At 40.0% G+C, this 16,323-nt stretch overlaps 1 long non-coding RNA gene across 1 annotated transcript in view; it reads left to right on the top strand.

The window, feature by feature from the left end:
• Positions 1 to 616: 616 nt before the first annotated feature.
• Positions 617 to 16,323, top strand: part of LOC140250425 (uncharacterized) — a 35,141-nt gene continuing 19,434 nt past the window's right edge. Inside the window, exons 1-2 of the long non-coding RNA XR_011903165.1 lie at positions 617 to 651; positions 5,800 to 5,911. This is a non-coding gene — a long non-coding RNA (uncharacterized lncRNA). The remainder of the gene's footprint in view (positions 652 to 5,799; positions 5,912 to 16,323) is intronic.

Here is a 16,323-nt window from a genome sequence, read left to right as displayed (position 1 = left end):
CTATGGCTTTTCAGCTCAGTAACTAAAAATGCTGGACATGCTTTGGACCTGACTTTATCCCTGGGGTCAGGAAGCAAATGCAGAGGGGGCAATGTGGTGGCTGCTCCTGGAATATGGATTTTCTCTGAGTTCACTGCAGCCTTTGTAGCCTCAGTCACCAGAGCTGGATTTGGGTGGGGAGAAAGGACCCTGCACTTGCATCTTTACTGACCACTCACACAATTGCAAACGTTGCAGTATAAAGAACAACAACAACAACAAAAGTTTAATTAAGGAAATAGTGTAGCACAAATATTTGGCATAGTTTCAAATGTCTCCTCCTGACTTTCATGTCAGAATTGTCAGAAATGTATTGCTTTTTCTTTCTGATGGATGTTCAGATGAGACCCTCCCACTTTCTATAAGATCTGCAGTATTTTCTAAGCACATTGCACACAGTCTGCAAGCTTTTTTTCTCCCCCAGAATCTTTAATACCAGGAATTGTGTTTTCTTCTTCTTCTTTTTTTTTTTTTTTTTTTTTTTTTTCCCAGATTTATTATATCATACTTCAGTAAATCACATTTCCACAATTTCCTAATTCCTCCTTCACAGGAATTTGAAGGGATTCTTCCAATCCACCGCGTTGTGACTTTCTGCATAGAAATGACAAGGTACTACTGTGATGTCCTTTCAGAAATGAGAGCAAGTGTTATTTATTAGAAGGCTGCAGTTAGTGATTGATCTTCAAACTGTAAGTAGTTACTATTTAAGAAAGCTGAATGAAATCTCTCTTTGCTGTACATGATAAAAACATTACTAAGGAATGTGGAAAAAAACCTAAGCCATTGAGTTGGACTGCAGTGTTTCATGACTAAAGTCAGCTCTTTGTATTGACTTTGGCTTCAGCTCTTACCTGGACTGGACAAAAGAAACATTTATTCCATCTGGTGTTTACCTGCTCCTCTCATGCTCATTTCAGTGCAATTTGCAGTACCTGAGCATTTAAAGCTCCCAGTCCAGTGAGTTTCATACCTTGTTCTGTTCTTATCATGGACAGAGAGGTTTATCTGATCTTGTTACCTCCCAAAATAAGTTGCATCACAGTGATATAAGTTCCTTATTGAATGTACAAGCTTTTGGTAAGAGCATTGCCCCCTCAGGACAAGATGGCTTAGAATCCAGACGTAGGTCCATCCTGGGGATTCAACTACCTGAATATGATTTCCTGATATTGTGCATACCCTCACATTTTTGCAGGGTCTTTTTCCTCTGTTGAAATACTGGCAGCTTCATTTCAGAGAAAAAGAAACAAGTAACAAAAAAAATCCTCCCAAATGAAAAAAAGAAAAGAAAAAAAAAGGAACGTCCTTGTTCCTCTCTGTTGCTTTACAAGAGCACAAGATATGAAAAATAGCACGTTTTAGAACCCAGGCACTGACGCTGCAAATCTCACACACAGCCAGTTGAAAATGCTGGCACGCCCAATCTGTTTTTCCCATAGAAAATCTGTAGCTTTCAGAAAAGTTAAAATTTATATCAAGTTTTTCAACAGAGGAATTTAGCATCAGTTTGCAGTTTCCAAGTAGTCTGATGCTCTAAACCATTTAATATTAGATCCCCTCTGATCCGAGTTACTGGTAAATGGATCCAAGTTTGGAAGTACGAGAGGAGTAATGGAAACACCATGGTTTTCATAGCTGTCCCATAAGTGAATGATGGGCAACAAGAAATGGCATTCAGTGGCAGCCCTGTTACTGGAATACTGTGGGTCTCAAATTGGTCTAACAGTTTCCAACCACTACCTACTAAGTTATCACTGAACTTGCTTATTACTTTAGATGCTTCTTTCTGGGTCATTTGTCAGTACTGAGTCAAGAAGAGGAATAATAACCTCTGAAGATACAGCAGTATCAGTGTGCAATTATTTTATAAAAAAAGAATCCTGTCAATTTTATACCACAAAACCTCAAATGGTTTTGCTAGGCAATTACATACTATGGATTTGACTTTCATCCTTTCCCGACTCAATATTTCTCCTCTTCTCCAATGGGAATATTTGTGCATGTAGGTGGTTTATGGAGAATCATTTTCCCCCAAAGCAGCAGCATTATTAGGAATGTTGGTAACGCACCAGGTCAGCTTTCAACTTTGGAGATGGCATCATCCACACACTGGAGAGTAAGCAACAATATTTTAAAAATAATTTAATAATAATTTTTAGCATAATAATAGATAATTTTTAGCAAGGGATTGAGTACATTTTCTTGTTTCGTGCTAAGAAAAGAAGCTAGTGAACTTTTGGAAATGGGTGAAAAGAAAACAGAAAAGGGTAAACTGAAAAAAATAACACCACTTTGCTTTTAATTCCTTTGACATTATAGGAAGAACTCTTAAAAGCCTCAAAGAAAGAGTGATAAGATGGGGAAAATCTGATGTATTTTTTCAGCACTATCATGTCTACAAAACCATCAATTATGTATTTCTGTACCCCATACTTTTGCCTTCTATGGCCTCTTCACCATAACAGCCCCATGCCTCCACATTCTGCAAGGGCTCTCTGTGTCCAAGTTGATCAGTCCAGCATCTCTGATCAACGTGGTTCCTTAAAAGCTGTTGTGAAGAAGTTTAATGAATAAATATACACTTACCTACAGATTAAATCTTAAGTTCTAACTTCATGGTGTAGACAGAAGAGAAGCACCAATTAAAAAACTTGTGGCTGTCAAGATTTTCCTTGATGAGTAGGTGTAGGATTTTCGGGAAGGTATGCAGGTCAAGTCACAATTTGTTTTGTAAGTTTTGTGGGCTGGGTAGAGGAAATGGCTGGTCTGAGAGACTTAAGAGGCATTTGTGGAGAGACTCTAAATACCCCCAGCATATACAGGTTTAGTGTCAGAGGGCAGAGACAGAAGGAGCTGGCAGAAGTAAAGACAGTGCTAAGAATCATAAATATTTTTGGTATCTTTATATTCTTTTAGATAAACTCAGAGAATCTTCTTCTGCTCTAAACTTTCTAGTAGTTTCAAAGTTTAGTCTGTAGGTTTCTACAAACCCATGTCCAGCTACCCATGCATTTTCTCTAGCAGAAGGCTTCACCAGCAGGTTAACTCGTCTGCACATCTCCTGCCTCATACAGGAGAATGGGGTCAACCCCCAAAGCAGCCCAAGAACTGAAGTCTTTGGCTGCGGTGGTAAAACACAGCACCCCAAGATACACACACAACAAAAGTATTTATAATCCAAATGATAGAGGAATAATATAGAGGATATTTCTCTCTAGTAGACTTTTTATAAAGGGATGGAGCCTGAATGTCCTTGGGACCATGAAGGAGGAGAAGATTCTCCTCTTCCACTTGCAGTACTACAATTTTGCCCATTTTGGGAAGAACATGATTGCATAAAGGAATCTGCAGTGTTTGTGAGGAGCTTTTCCCTCTCAGGTTTTCTTTTCACATGACAAATCTATACCATCTCAAGTGATACATGGCCTGTGCAGTCTCTGCCTCAGCTAACATATAGGAGAAGAGGAATGCTAGCCAATGGTCACATATATTTCCAATAGATAAAATTAAAGGAACTGATAGAGAAATCTCAATTATTTAAATTCATGACTCAAACACCTGCATCTCCTCACAGAGACAGAGAAGCTCTCACTTTTTTCACTGTAGGTCTCAGAAAATATGAGGAATTAGAGAGAAAAACATGAACTGAGAGTAAAAAAATTACCTGTATATGGGTGATCCATTTTGGGGTTTTAAAGTTTGCAGACAAATTGAAAGGGTAACACATTGCGTTTCTCTAGAGCTGCTGAAATTGCCAAATAGTGGGAACAAACAATAAAAGTAATCTCACAGATTATTTATGGCATTAGTGAAGTATGAAGACAGCGCACGTGTATAAAGACTTCAGGACATAGGAGCAGACAGTTCATGAGTGAAATATTTGGACAGTGAAGAGTATCTCAGATAAGATGTGGGTTGGCTCACATGCACCTTCTGATGCTGCTAGGGCTAGAATGGGATAAACCATGAGTATCAACAGGTGAGACAGGGTGGAAGTATTGACAGCGTCTCTAGGGGCACACAGCAATGCAGAGTAGCTTTACTTCAGTCCAACAAAATCTAGCTTTGGAAAGAAAATGGACAACCAGGTTTATAAATAGATGAGAATGAAACCTGGTCAACAGAAAGGATCATTTCAGATTAAAATTGTTTTGTGGCATTGGGCTACTCACAAACAAGATTGCCTGGATGCATTGCAAAATCAGACCTCTGTGTCCTTTCAGATAGCCACCCAGATCAAACAGAGAAGATAAAGTATTTTCCCAGCACTAGGGAAGCTCGAGCTTCATTCATCTAGTTAAAATATTTTCCCCAACTTCAGACCATCTATAAAATTCTGCAGTTTGAATAAACAAGTTCTTCCTTGTCTGCCTCTCATGTGGGAGATAAAGAGCCTTTGGCTGCTTGTTTGAAATGTAAGTAGGGTTGCAAATATGCCTCTCTTCTGATACAGACCAAAACATTCTTTTGCATTCTTCATACTGTGTCCAAATTCATTCACATGGACCTCCTCAGCAATGTTAACAATGAGAGTGGCACTGAGATTCACTTCACTATGAAGCATTCTTGAGGAAGACAAATTAGTTTTCACTGGAAGTTATACAATGTCTGTGCCCACACAAACATCCTGAATGGGCATAGACGTCATTATAACTGTTTTTCTCTAATGTCTTCTCTTCTGTGCTGCCACTTGTATACACGCTGTCATTGCTTGTTTGGTCATTCTCAGAAGGGAATGAACAAGGTATGCTGAGCTCACAGCAACTTTTACAGCTTGGCTTAAGTCTGTGCGTCTGATACCTGAAGCTAGAAGGCCAGGCTCCACAGCTTTAGCGGTGCTGTGTCTCGATTCCTGCTGATTGTACATTTTCTTACCTACTCAAGGTTGCAGACAGGTTTCAAACCAGCATTTTTCCACAGAAACAAGTAAATTGCTCTACAAATAATTGTGCTTTCTTGTCAGTGGTGGAGTGTTTGTTCTTTCCTCAGTCTTTCCAAATGTTTAGTACCAGATGTACACAAGAAAGTCTGCTTTTCTTGCTTTAGTGTTTTATATTAGAACTTGATTTTGTTGGGTGGTGAGCTGCAGTGAGTCCCAGTGATAGATCAAAGAGACCAAATTTCAGTTATGTCTAATTGGATTTCATTGACGAAAATGATTCTCAAGACCAATAAAGCAGTGCTGAAAGTGTCTATTTACCCATGCCTTTTGCGACAGCTGTTCTAGAGTGCAGGAAAAAGCTGGTTTCAAACTTTCAGAAATGTGAGACATGAGAATGCCTACAAACATGACAGGAAATACTTCCTTGGATGCATTGGACATCTCTATAAACCACATTTTTCTACAGATGTTGTGCAGATAGGGTAGAATTCATCCTGGTTGAGTCTGTTTTGCAAAACTAGCTCTTCTCTCATATGAAAACTTGGAAGAGGAACGAGCTTTTCAGGTCCTGTTTGTCTGGGCGGGTTGGGACAGGAAAGGTTGCACAAAAGCAGATTCAGCCCCAGCTGGTCTCAGCCTGGAGCCCTTCTGCTACCGGGGCAGCTTTCTGGGCACAGGAGCATCAGTGTTACAGGTGCTTCTGTGTTACGCCCCTGTAGAAGTGGGAAGCAATGGACTTGCTCCTTTTGAGGACTGCAGAGATAGCAGCAGCCCTTGCCTTGGTTTTAGGAGTGTCTGACAAAAAGACACCAGGATTGAGAGTGAAGGATGAATGATGTGCTTGTTCCTTTACTTGTTGTTTTCTTTTGTTTCAGATTGTTGAGCTGGTCACCAGGTTCATCTGCTCCTGCTCTCAGACCCAGGCTTGTGCAACCAGAGATTATGTGGGAGTCTGCACAGACAGGAGCTGTGCTGCAGCAGTTTGAGGTGAGGGAGACTTGAGTGAGAGCAGCAGATCAGTGCCAGGATTGTGCCTTATATGGCTGCTCAACGCCTGCAGTGCATCTCTTGCTATACAGCTTATAGTAAAAGCCTTCAGGTGCTGTGCTCTTCCACAGCTGTATATCAACTGCTGTTTGTTGAGCTTTGCACACTGAGCTGTGCTGAGTGTGGGCCAAAAATAAGTTGGTTGCTGGGAGTCAAAGCTATTGAACAGCCAGCCCTCAGACATGCAAAATGCTGCCAAAATCCCTCCTGCGTCAGTGACTGCCTGAGGAGTACAGTGCTAGCCAGGAGGCCTCCTCCAGTGGCTGGCTGCATGTCTCCATGCAAGTGGCCAGTCTCTGCCATTCAGGTGCAAGGAGGGCAGAGTGCTCACATATTGCCAAGGTCAGGCTACATCTTGTATCAGGGCCCTTATGTCAGATTGCTTTGACTGAGAACATGCTCCTGTTTGCAGGGAGAAAACTTAATCTGTATCTGGACTGTGGTTAACGCTGAGCACCAGGCTGTGAATGCTGCCAGTGTACTGTTTGTTTTAAACACCACCTATTTTTGTTTTCAGGGCTCCTTTTTTAACCTTTCCAGAAAATGCTGCTGTTGGCCACCATCCACTAATCTGCTTCTTTGGGGGCTCACCTACAGTGAATCACTCTCAGAGAATGGCCCTGTGTTTAACTGCAGGACACTGCTTTCCTGCAAGAAGGGATTTGTAAACTGCAAATATTTGCAGCTCTCCAAGCCCACAAAAATAACGTTTTCAGTGCTCTAGAGATCAGCCTAGTACAATCAGAAGGATGCTTTGTTTTATTATTAATATATTTTAAGAGCAAACAAATTAGTTTATATAATTCCACTCTGTCACACGCACATATATATACATATATGTCCCAACATTGCTTTTATTGTGGGGTAGAGCCTGAGTTGTTTTTGTTTTGTTTGGAGCCCCCAAGATCTTTTGATAGTGCAGTTTCTAGCCTTTTTGTGCTTGTTAAAACATAAATGTATGTGTGTTATGGAACCATGTTAAGGAAAAAAGAAGCTGTTGAGTGATACATCCAGAATTGAAGCCATCTAGGGATACGTAATGAGCATCAAGGCTTGTGTGCTCATGGGCAGCTACTTGGACTTTGAAGCTGGGGTAACAAAGCAATGAAAGTATGCTCAAATTAGTTGTTAAATTGTTATGCTAAAAGGAGATTAATTAAAACATCATAAAACACTGCTGTTGAAAAGGAAATGGAGAAGGCACTGACTTCTTGTTTTTACAGCAAATATAGTACAGTGAATTTGTGATGAAGAGTTCTGACCACAGCAAATTCCTGGAGGGAAGAGTTTAAACATAACAGCAACAAAACAACAGAAACAAGGGTTTTTCTGGTCTGCATTTTACAGTAGTCTTCAGAGGTTTATAGTCACGTTTAAATCAGATGCTAGCAAAAACTTGCTAGATATTATATGCGTGAACATATAGGCTTGTCTGGAAATTGTTCAAGAAAAATGGATACTCTGTGGGGTGAAATACATCATCACTATGTCTATTCATTTCTAATATTTTTTTACTTTTGAGTGAACATAATGATGCTTTAGTAAGTGCTCCTCTAAAACACTGTGTGATGTTCTCTAGCTGGAGTTGGGAGGGGCTGCTATAACAAGTAGGAAGCATCTAAGATCAAGCTATAATCTAAAATGATTCTATGTTTCTTTTATTTTTGACTTGCTGCTGTCTCCCATTCTGCAGAATGAAAGCAATTTTATTCAACATCTCCACCTCTAAGTTATTGCAAGGGAGACTCAGGTAAATTGCAGTGTAGGACTTAATTAACAGCAATTTTAAAAGTACTTTGCGCAGTGTGATAAATTATGTGTCTCTGCAGAGGCACTGAGGAACAGGGTAGAAACAGTGGTATAAAGCCACCCCAACAATTCTGACTTTCTTTTCTCTTTTTGTGATAAGTAATTGCAGACTGTCTATAAAATACTGTACAAAAGGATAAGTGAAATCTCTATCTATCCCAAAACTAAGCTGTAGTTGTAGTTGTAGTTGCACTGCAGGTGCAACTGGTTATACTCACTTCCAAACTGTTTTGATTTGGTTTGTTGTACCCCCAGAAGGGTGCAAAGAAACAGGTAATAGGGTGAAGGCAGCTGTTTCAGGCTATCTGCACTTTTCTTATAAGAGACAAATTTCTGTTCTGCCAGAAAAGAACATCAGCTGCTGGAATTATTTTAATCTCTTGTGCTGAACTTTTACACTTTATTTTGAATTTTCCACTGTTGCTGCCTTGAACGTGGCATATATTTCACATTTCTTGTCCCTGTTTGCTCTCTCCGCATGTCCAGCCAGCTTATACCTAATTCCACATCTCTCTCAGCAGCTTTCAAAGAGATGGTGAGAAATGACCTGATGCAGTCTAGAGGCTGTAATATTTTATTATTCACTGATTATCATAGATTATTCTGAGAGCTCTGGCCAACGGGTGATATGGAAACACCTAGGATTTATAGTTTATTACTCTTAACAGACTTTTGGAATATGAATATCCTTTTTAAAATAAACTCACAGCTATGCTTGTATGCCTATTAGAGTACAACGGAGCAAGGTAACCTTGCACTGAGTCTCTGTGTCACCCTGCTGTTAAATGTAAATTATTTTGTTATAATCAGTTACTGCTCACAGTCACCATCAGGATTCATTTTTTAATGGCATTCACCAATAAGTATTATTTATGTGTGCTACCCTGAGAAAAAGTAATCTCATCCTTTCTGAATCTCTTTGCTTCCTTCTGGTGTGAGTTCAGCAATTGCGAGTGACATTCAAAGTTTATAGAACAGTTCTTGGTCTTGCAGGAACAAAACGTCATGGAAACACCACCTCTCGACTCCATCCCTGGTAGCAATAGTAAATATTTGATCAGTGTGTACTTTCCATTCAGCTCAGCATCCCTGGGCTGGTTTTTTGGAGAAGTCTTCCATTTGCAATTTTATGATCACACAGTGATAAAGTGGACCTTCCCAAAGTACTTCAGTAAGCTGTTGTAGAAAGAAAAATGTGGGGAAGACATGGAAAGACTTTAATAAGATGCATGAAACCATGAGGTCTTCTTGTCTCTGTATAACTTTAAGGTGGATAACAAAGTGAGGCAAGTCATCCTTGCTTTGTCTGATTTTTCCTCTGGATTTGTTCTGGACTTCTTATCAAAGTTACAGAAGTACCATGTTCTGAATCGTACTGTTCTTTATTACTTAAAATCATTATGTCTTAGGAGTAATCAAACCTATGGTTCTTAAGCAATTTGTTGTTCCCACATTGGCATCTGACTATCAAAGGCACCCCAGTGGGCAACTGTGAGTTTTGCAGGTCCTCAGCTATGAAGTACAGCCCAGCAGGAGCCACTGGGCTTGAACATCACTCATTTGCTCTTTAACACAGCTGCCTGCTAATCCCACCAGGAACTGTCTTTGAACCGTAACAGGTCTAGTTGCTGCGTGCCCCTGGTATACTCTGGGATCTCCTCTGCTAGCTCTTACTCCTGAATAATACAGGTATGTACCTTGTGGCCAAAATCTGTTTAGTCCATGACTTCTGACTGGGAAACCTGGTGCATCTTGAGGAGCTGAGGAGAATGGGAAGGGGGAAAAAATGAGCCTCAATGCCAATTCGGTGCTGCTGAGGGAGGCCTTTTGTAGGTATTCTGCATGATCTTCTTGCCAGGGAGATGAAGGAAATCAAAGCATAGCTGAGAATTGAGCTGGTTGCTTTTCACCCCAAATATGGACAAAAACTATACAGGAGCAGCTACATAATGTGCTATTTTCTCAGAGGAATAGAAAAAGACTTATTCTTTTAATTCTGTGCAGAGAAACTGCGTTCCAGGGAAAACAGCACTGATAATAATCCACTATAAAACCAAGATTAGAGTCCAGACAAAGAGGACCGGCTTTTGTTCTCTAAACAAGAAATTATCCCACATAACCCATTCAATAGAGCTTCTGATCAGGTAATTAGAGTCCAAATTTCAGCTTTCAAGGTTTTGTCGTGTATTGCTCTCTCTTTGTTGTTTATTGTGCAAGCTCAGGCACTCAGTGATAAACTGTTTGCTCTGTGGCCTTGGTGTGGTACATGGAAAACTTTCCATGACTGTATTGCTGAGGAACAGAAATAGCTAGGCATGTTCCAGGCAGCTTTTGGAACTCAGTTTGGATCCTGATGAAAAGAGGGATTGTTCAGAGGCTCATCAATATCCCGTACAACTTGTTTGTTTCTCTTTAAATCTGTTATGTGGAAGAGTGTGAAGTGCTGGGGAGATTTTATTTCGTATCCTCCTGGTAGCTTTTAGAGACGTACACTGCCATGCAGTTCATGAACAAACTTTCTTCCAGGGTTATGCAGGGGAATGGATTTGTTTCTTTTCTTTTATTATTATTTAATTTATTATTTTTCTTTTCTTTCATTTGCACTGTATTGAAAGATAAAGACATCATCCTTAATTTTTTCAAGCAGTAAAATTATGTTTTTATATTATCCCTCTGTTAACATCTTGGGAAATGTAGTGCTTAACAATTTTTCCTTCTGGAGTTCTCTATATGTAAAATTCTCTCTCAGTAACATAGTGAGTTCTGGTGCTGATAATTCAGATACGGAGATCCAAGAGGAAAAAGATCTCCATTTTTTTCTGTTTCAACCTGTCTGTTGAAATCAGAGCTGAATTAATTTCCCCCCCCATTTCTCCCCAAAATTTCTTAGGTGATTTCTTGTGAGCCTCCTGCCTGCTTCATATTCCTTTTACTTCTTTGAAGGAGACCTTCAATTCTCCCATCTCCATCTTCTTTTTGTTTCCCTGGGGCATAAGCCATAGGACTGAAAGAAGTGGCTACAGCATGTGGATATCAAGGTGTATCAGGTAACTCCTTGTTCTCCAGGTACTTACAGTTGGCACTAAAGCACTGGTCTTGTGACTTTTATCTTTAAGAAATAGTGCTTTGTAGTTTATATGCCAAGAGTTAGAGCACTCATTGCTTAACTTCTATTTCTCCTGATCATACCAGAATTTCTCAGATAGTATTTTGCTGTTTAACAGTGTTTAATAATCTTTCTGGTTAAGCTGATTAATCCTAGTTGGATTTACAAATCCAGGGAGGAAAATCTGCCAAAGATTCATAGCAGAGTATTTCCCAACTACTTTTTTGTGAAGACTGTGATTGTTTCTTTTATCCTCCACAGACACATCTTGTGGAGTGAGCTCTGAGAAAATACTAATCTCGTAAATGAACTGTAGTCAGCTGAAGAGATTGAAGGAGACCAAACCATTCTGTGGTTGACAAGGAGATATGGGATTTTGTATGGGTATAAATCTGCTGCTGGATTTGGGCTTCCACATTAGCTGGATGCTAGTTCTATGAATAGAGTCATCGTCCCTATTAGCAGTTACAATTAGTGGTTTAGTTATAGAAGAGAATATTTAGACAACCGATCCTAGACAGACTAAACTTTTTCTTCCACTGAAGTACTTGTAGGAAGTGGTACTTCTGAAGTGTGTGCGCTTCTGCTCAAGTTTATCCATCTTCTGGAAAACCTGGAGGCTTGAGGCCCTAGGTCTATCCAAACAACTTTAGCCTGATTCTTCTACCACTATTCTTGTCTGTAAACTCATAAGGATGCAAGAATGTTGAAATCCATTTGTCAAATAGGAAAAGGCTGAACATAAGATTTCTCGATAAGGGCTCTCTTCCATGCACCTGTTTGCATGGTCACGTTGTCTGCCTTGATGATAAAATCTTCTAAACACAGTATGTTTTTTAGGAGATCCTCTCCTCATGTATCTCTTGCTTGATCTTATGTTCATAAATCGTGCTCTGCCACAAGCAGTTACCAACTGTGTCACACCTCGTTCCTGGTCAGTGCTTTTCTGTCATCAGAACTGTAATGTTTCTGTATTTCATGTGCTTCCATAGCTTGAAAAGAACCCATGACATGGCAGCATGGCAAAGTAACCCTGCCTTCAGGGTAGACAGTACTATACCACAGCTTTTCATACTCTTTCCATAAGCAGCACCATTACAGCTGAGGTTTCCAGGAGAAACCTTATCTAGCTTAACATCAATCCTATTCACAATGAACCACGGAAAGCAAAACCCTGAGCTAAATACACTTAGGAGGAAAAATACTTCAGCACTTCAGAGGTTTTTGAATTGGAAACTTGGAGATCTTGTTATGATGGATTCAAGATTTCCAGCTGTGACACCGTGACCTGCTGTTTCATTTCAGTGATATCACTTCATAGGATATAAGCAACTTAAAGTTTCCCAGGACATCATAATGCTGTTGAATAAACAAATAAACTAGGTCTTACATTGCAACTCTGGACTCAGATCGGTTAAAACAGATCAGTTAAAATGCTTCCGAATGTGTACATCTCCTAACGTGTTCAGGTTCTGTGAACCACTCGGCTTGATATGAGAAAACACCAGGACACTTCTGGGGTACCTTCCTCCTAATTCATACTAGAGGACTGAAGAAGGCCCCATCTGATTGTTCAAATGTAATAATGAAGTTCAAGGCAGATTTGGGGAAAGTGGGGAAAGATGTGTAGGGGGATACCTCTGTATCCTCTGTAAGGATGAGGGAAAGGTTCACTGGACAGACTCCAGAAGGTCCTCTGCTTTTGGTAAATTCTTTCCCTACATGGAGCTGCTGCAAAAAGTCCATTCTCTGAGCCTGTTTGTGCCAGATGAGGAAAAATAAAGTAGGACAGGAAATGTAGTGGATTTAAGATATAAGCATTGTGTTTGGCCAGCATCCTTTTCCAGATATGTCACATGTAGTTTTCTGGAGTGGAGGTATTCCTATGAAATTCAAACTAATTGCTCTGTATTTAGTTGGTGGTGTCAGCACCCTACACAACCTGCCTCCTTTCTGAGCTTCTGCAGGTGCTTTGCAGGCATGTGGAATTAATATAAGCTGCATGGGTAAAAGGTGATGACAGCCAAGGTCAGTTATGTACTTGAGCATCACACAGTTGGGACATTATTTAAGTTGGGGACCTGGCACTGTGCTTGAAATAACAACTTCCATCTTCACAACTAGGAAGAGTCTGGCTGCTTATAATATTTTTTATTCAAACAGAGGAGCCCTGCCGGGTAAAAGAGGGAACACAGGATGGAAAAAGCCAGTGGCATCAGGATGGGATGGGAAAGAATGAGCTGAAATGAGGTTTTTCTGGTTTGCTTTCTTAATAATAAGTTGCATTTCTGGAGGCTCTTGTGGGAAGTGAAGGGCAAGCATAGGAAGGAGGGGGCTGTATGGGGGCTATAACATCTTTTCTCTCTTCCCTTCCCCAAGGAGAACAGTCTCAGATTTCTTACGTGGTGTTTATTCTGGCTTTTTTTTTACTGCACTCGGAGGGGAGGGGGACACAATATGAATGAAGAAAGGAGAGTAGTTAATTTTCCTAACTTATTTCCTTGGGATAAATTGAACAAGTAGGTAGAACAATTTCAGAAGTTAAAGCTTGCTGCTTTCTCTAAAGTAAGATTTTTTCAGGCATGCTACATCATGAAGAAATGGATTTGCAGGGTTAGAAGATCCTGAGCCATGCATGTAACTGTGACACCTGAGAAACGTCGCAGTGTGCGTATTGCATAGACAGTGGAAAATCACCAGTGTGTTCCTGATCAGCCCCACACCTCCAGAGCAAGTCCAGGGTTTGTGGCAGGGGGGGGCTGGGGGCTGCAAGTTAACCTTGGCTGAAATTGTAACTGGATGTTCTGGAGACTTTCTGCAACACAAACTGATTGTATCTTGTGGATAGATAAAAGTGGATGGACAGAAACGTTTCTCTTCTAGTGAAGTTTTGCCCAGTGCTGTAATTTACTGCAAATCAAGGGAGTAACTTTTTTTGTTGAAAGATTAGACTGTTACAAGAAATATAGAGGTGCTTTTATAGTAGGATGACTTTTCAGGGCTGCAGCCATGGAGTAGCATACTCCAATGCTGATGCAATTAACCTCCTCACTGCTGTAAGAAAGCACGTGCACTCTGACAATAGATTTCTTCTGAAAATATTCCCTTTTTCAGGCACTGCTACTTTGGTTGTCTGTCTCATTCATACACTGACATCCAGCTGGATCAGCAAAAAGCTCTGCATGAGAGGTTTTTAAGTCCTGCTGTGGACACTGGAATATTTTCATACCTCACCTCTTTACAGCCCTTGGTGGAAAGGAAAAGACACACCTGAAGAGGTACAATAAATAATGCTAACATCAGTTGGGAGGGGGTGGTAGACAGTGCAGGATTTACCTTAATTTCTAGGTAGCTAGAGATTGGATTAAGATTCAAAAGTATGTAGGACAGAGGGTGTGATGCTCTCACACATTTTCCTTCAAAGATTTTCATTAAATGTCTGTTAATTTATTTGTTAATCCCTTCAATGAAGTGCTGAAGCAGGAAGATTTTTCTCTTCAAGCCCTTTAAGATGCCTTTTGATTATCGCCACTAAATTCAGAGATTCAGACAGTGCTTTTGTTGATCCAATTTAAAGATTAGCTCTGTCTTTTAAATTCGGTAAAACTGTAGATGTGAGATGGATACAGACCTGCCTAAATGTGAACAGAACTTGGTGCATAGGCTGTGCTTGTTTTTGCATGTGCTCTGTGGTACTATGTATGCACAGCTACATATGGACCAGCAGGCAGATGTGCCCCTTTCAGGTTGTGTCTCAGTGAATGACACCGCATTCTTGTTTACCAAGCTCACTTGCTGGGACTGCTATGAAAGGGTCACTGAAAGAAAAAAAAAAGAATTACCCAGGCATTGTTCACTGATTGCCAGCTGATACAATACAGTTCATTGAATCCCAGGCTATTAACGTCCTGAAGATACATTGCTATGAACAAGTTCTGACCTAAATGTTCTCTCATTTCATTTAAGCTTTTATAAAAACCCCATTCAAAGGACATTCTAATGGAAATAAAGCATTAAGGCTTAATCTCTAGTGGAAGTTACCCAAGCAGAACATCTAATAGAGGCAGACCTTTCAAACTGCTTTCACTGATGTACCAAGATCAGAGGAACTCTTCAAGTTTTCAGTTTTACTTCACCCTGGGAATGACATTTTTGGCTCTATTAAATGAGTTGTGCTATAATAATAATAATAATAATAATAACAATAATAATAATAATAATAATAATAATAATAATAATAATAATAATAATAAAGTAGAAATGCTCCAAGAAGAGGAAATCCTTTTTCCTCTCTAGTGTTACATCTGAGCACATTCACCTGTGTTTTCCTTCCTTTTTTCTTATAGATTGAGAGAGCTTCTTCCTCTCATCAAATTTTGCAGCACCTAGCTATGCAGCAAGTACTATGCTGACAGACATAGAGTGGAAGAGAATCCCTTCTGACCCTCCATGAGCATTTTGTCAAATCTGGTTGGTAAACCCTAACAAGGTGGCCCTGAAATCGAGGAAGCATTTGGTTGCTGAAGTTGTTACAGTATCTCCTGACTCCTGAAGAATAATGCAGGAAAGAAAAGGAAACAGATAGCTTATGGTTAGGACAGAACAGTCTGAAGAGACATTTCTTATTCAAACTTGCACATACAATTACTTAGTGCATAAAAATAAAACTCATTCTATTGCCAGAGGTTAATCCTGATGCTGTGTGCCCACCAGTCATTCCATTCCAAAAATGCATCTTGCCTTTCCTTTGAACTCAAGTTCTGGGTAACTGTTTTTTCCTGGACCTTGAAGCTGACCCTCACAGAACAACATGCCATCATCTTGCAATGTATCATGCTGTAGAGAGCTTGGGATGGAGTTAAATGTTATGTTGGTCAGTGAATAAACCAAGATTTTCCCAACAATTATTATTTTTTTCTCTGATAATCACCAGTGACTTTAAAAAAACAAACTGTTCTTGGATTCAAAAGACCATCTCTCAGAGGAGTTAATGTAATGGCTGTGATGCAGATGGCCAAATGTTCTTTCTTAGTTTAGTCCTTGCTTAACTGCTTTCTTCAAAGTTGAATACGCTTGGATGTATTCTTTGGCATTTGAATGTTAGGAAATGGAAAATTAAAAATAATAATGTAGGAAATTCCCATCTGGGAAATCTGTTGTGTATTCAAAGCACCTTAAATTGCAATCTTGCACTCTGTGGCCTCGACACATATTGTACCTAAAGATCAAGCCTGTATTTGAGCTTTCCCAAGGTTTTCATTGAGGGGGTGGAAGGCCTCAGAGGGGATGAACTGAACCCTGCCTAACTCCATTAGTCTCAGTAGTTCTGGCATCTTGTCCCTGTGCAGATCTTCCTTTCCAAAGGGACAGAAACACAGAATATGCCTCATGTCCAATATCATATTTGCCCCTTTAACTCCTGTGCAGAAAATAATCA

Source organism: Excalfactoria chinensis, chromosome 3 (assembly GCF_039878825.1).
Source record: "Excalfactoria chinensis isolate bCotChi1 chromosome 3, bCotChi1.hap2, whole genome shotgun sequence".
NCBI lineage: Eukaryota > Metazoa > Chordata > Aves > Galliformes > Phasianidae > Excalfactoria > Excalfactoria chinensis.
The sequence above is the reverse complement of the archived record's forward strand: the minus strand, read 5'-3'. Positions and strand labels throughout refer to the sequence as shown.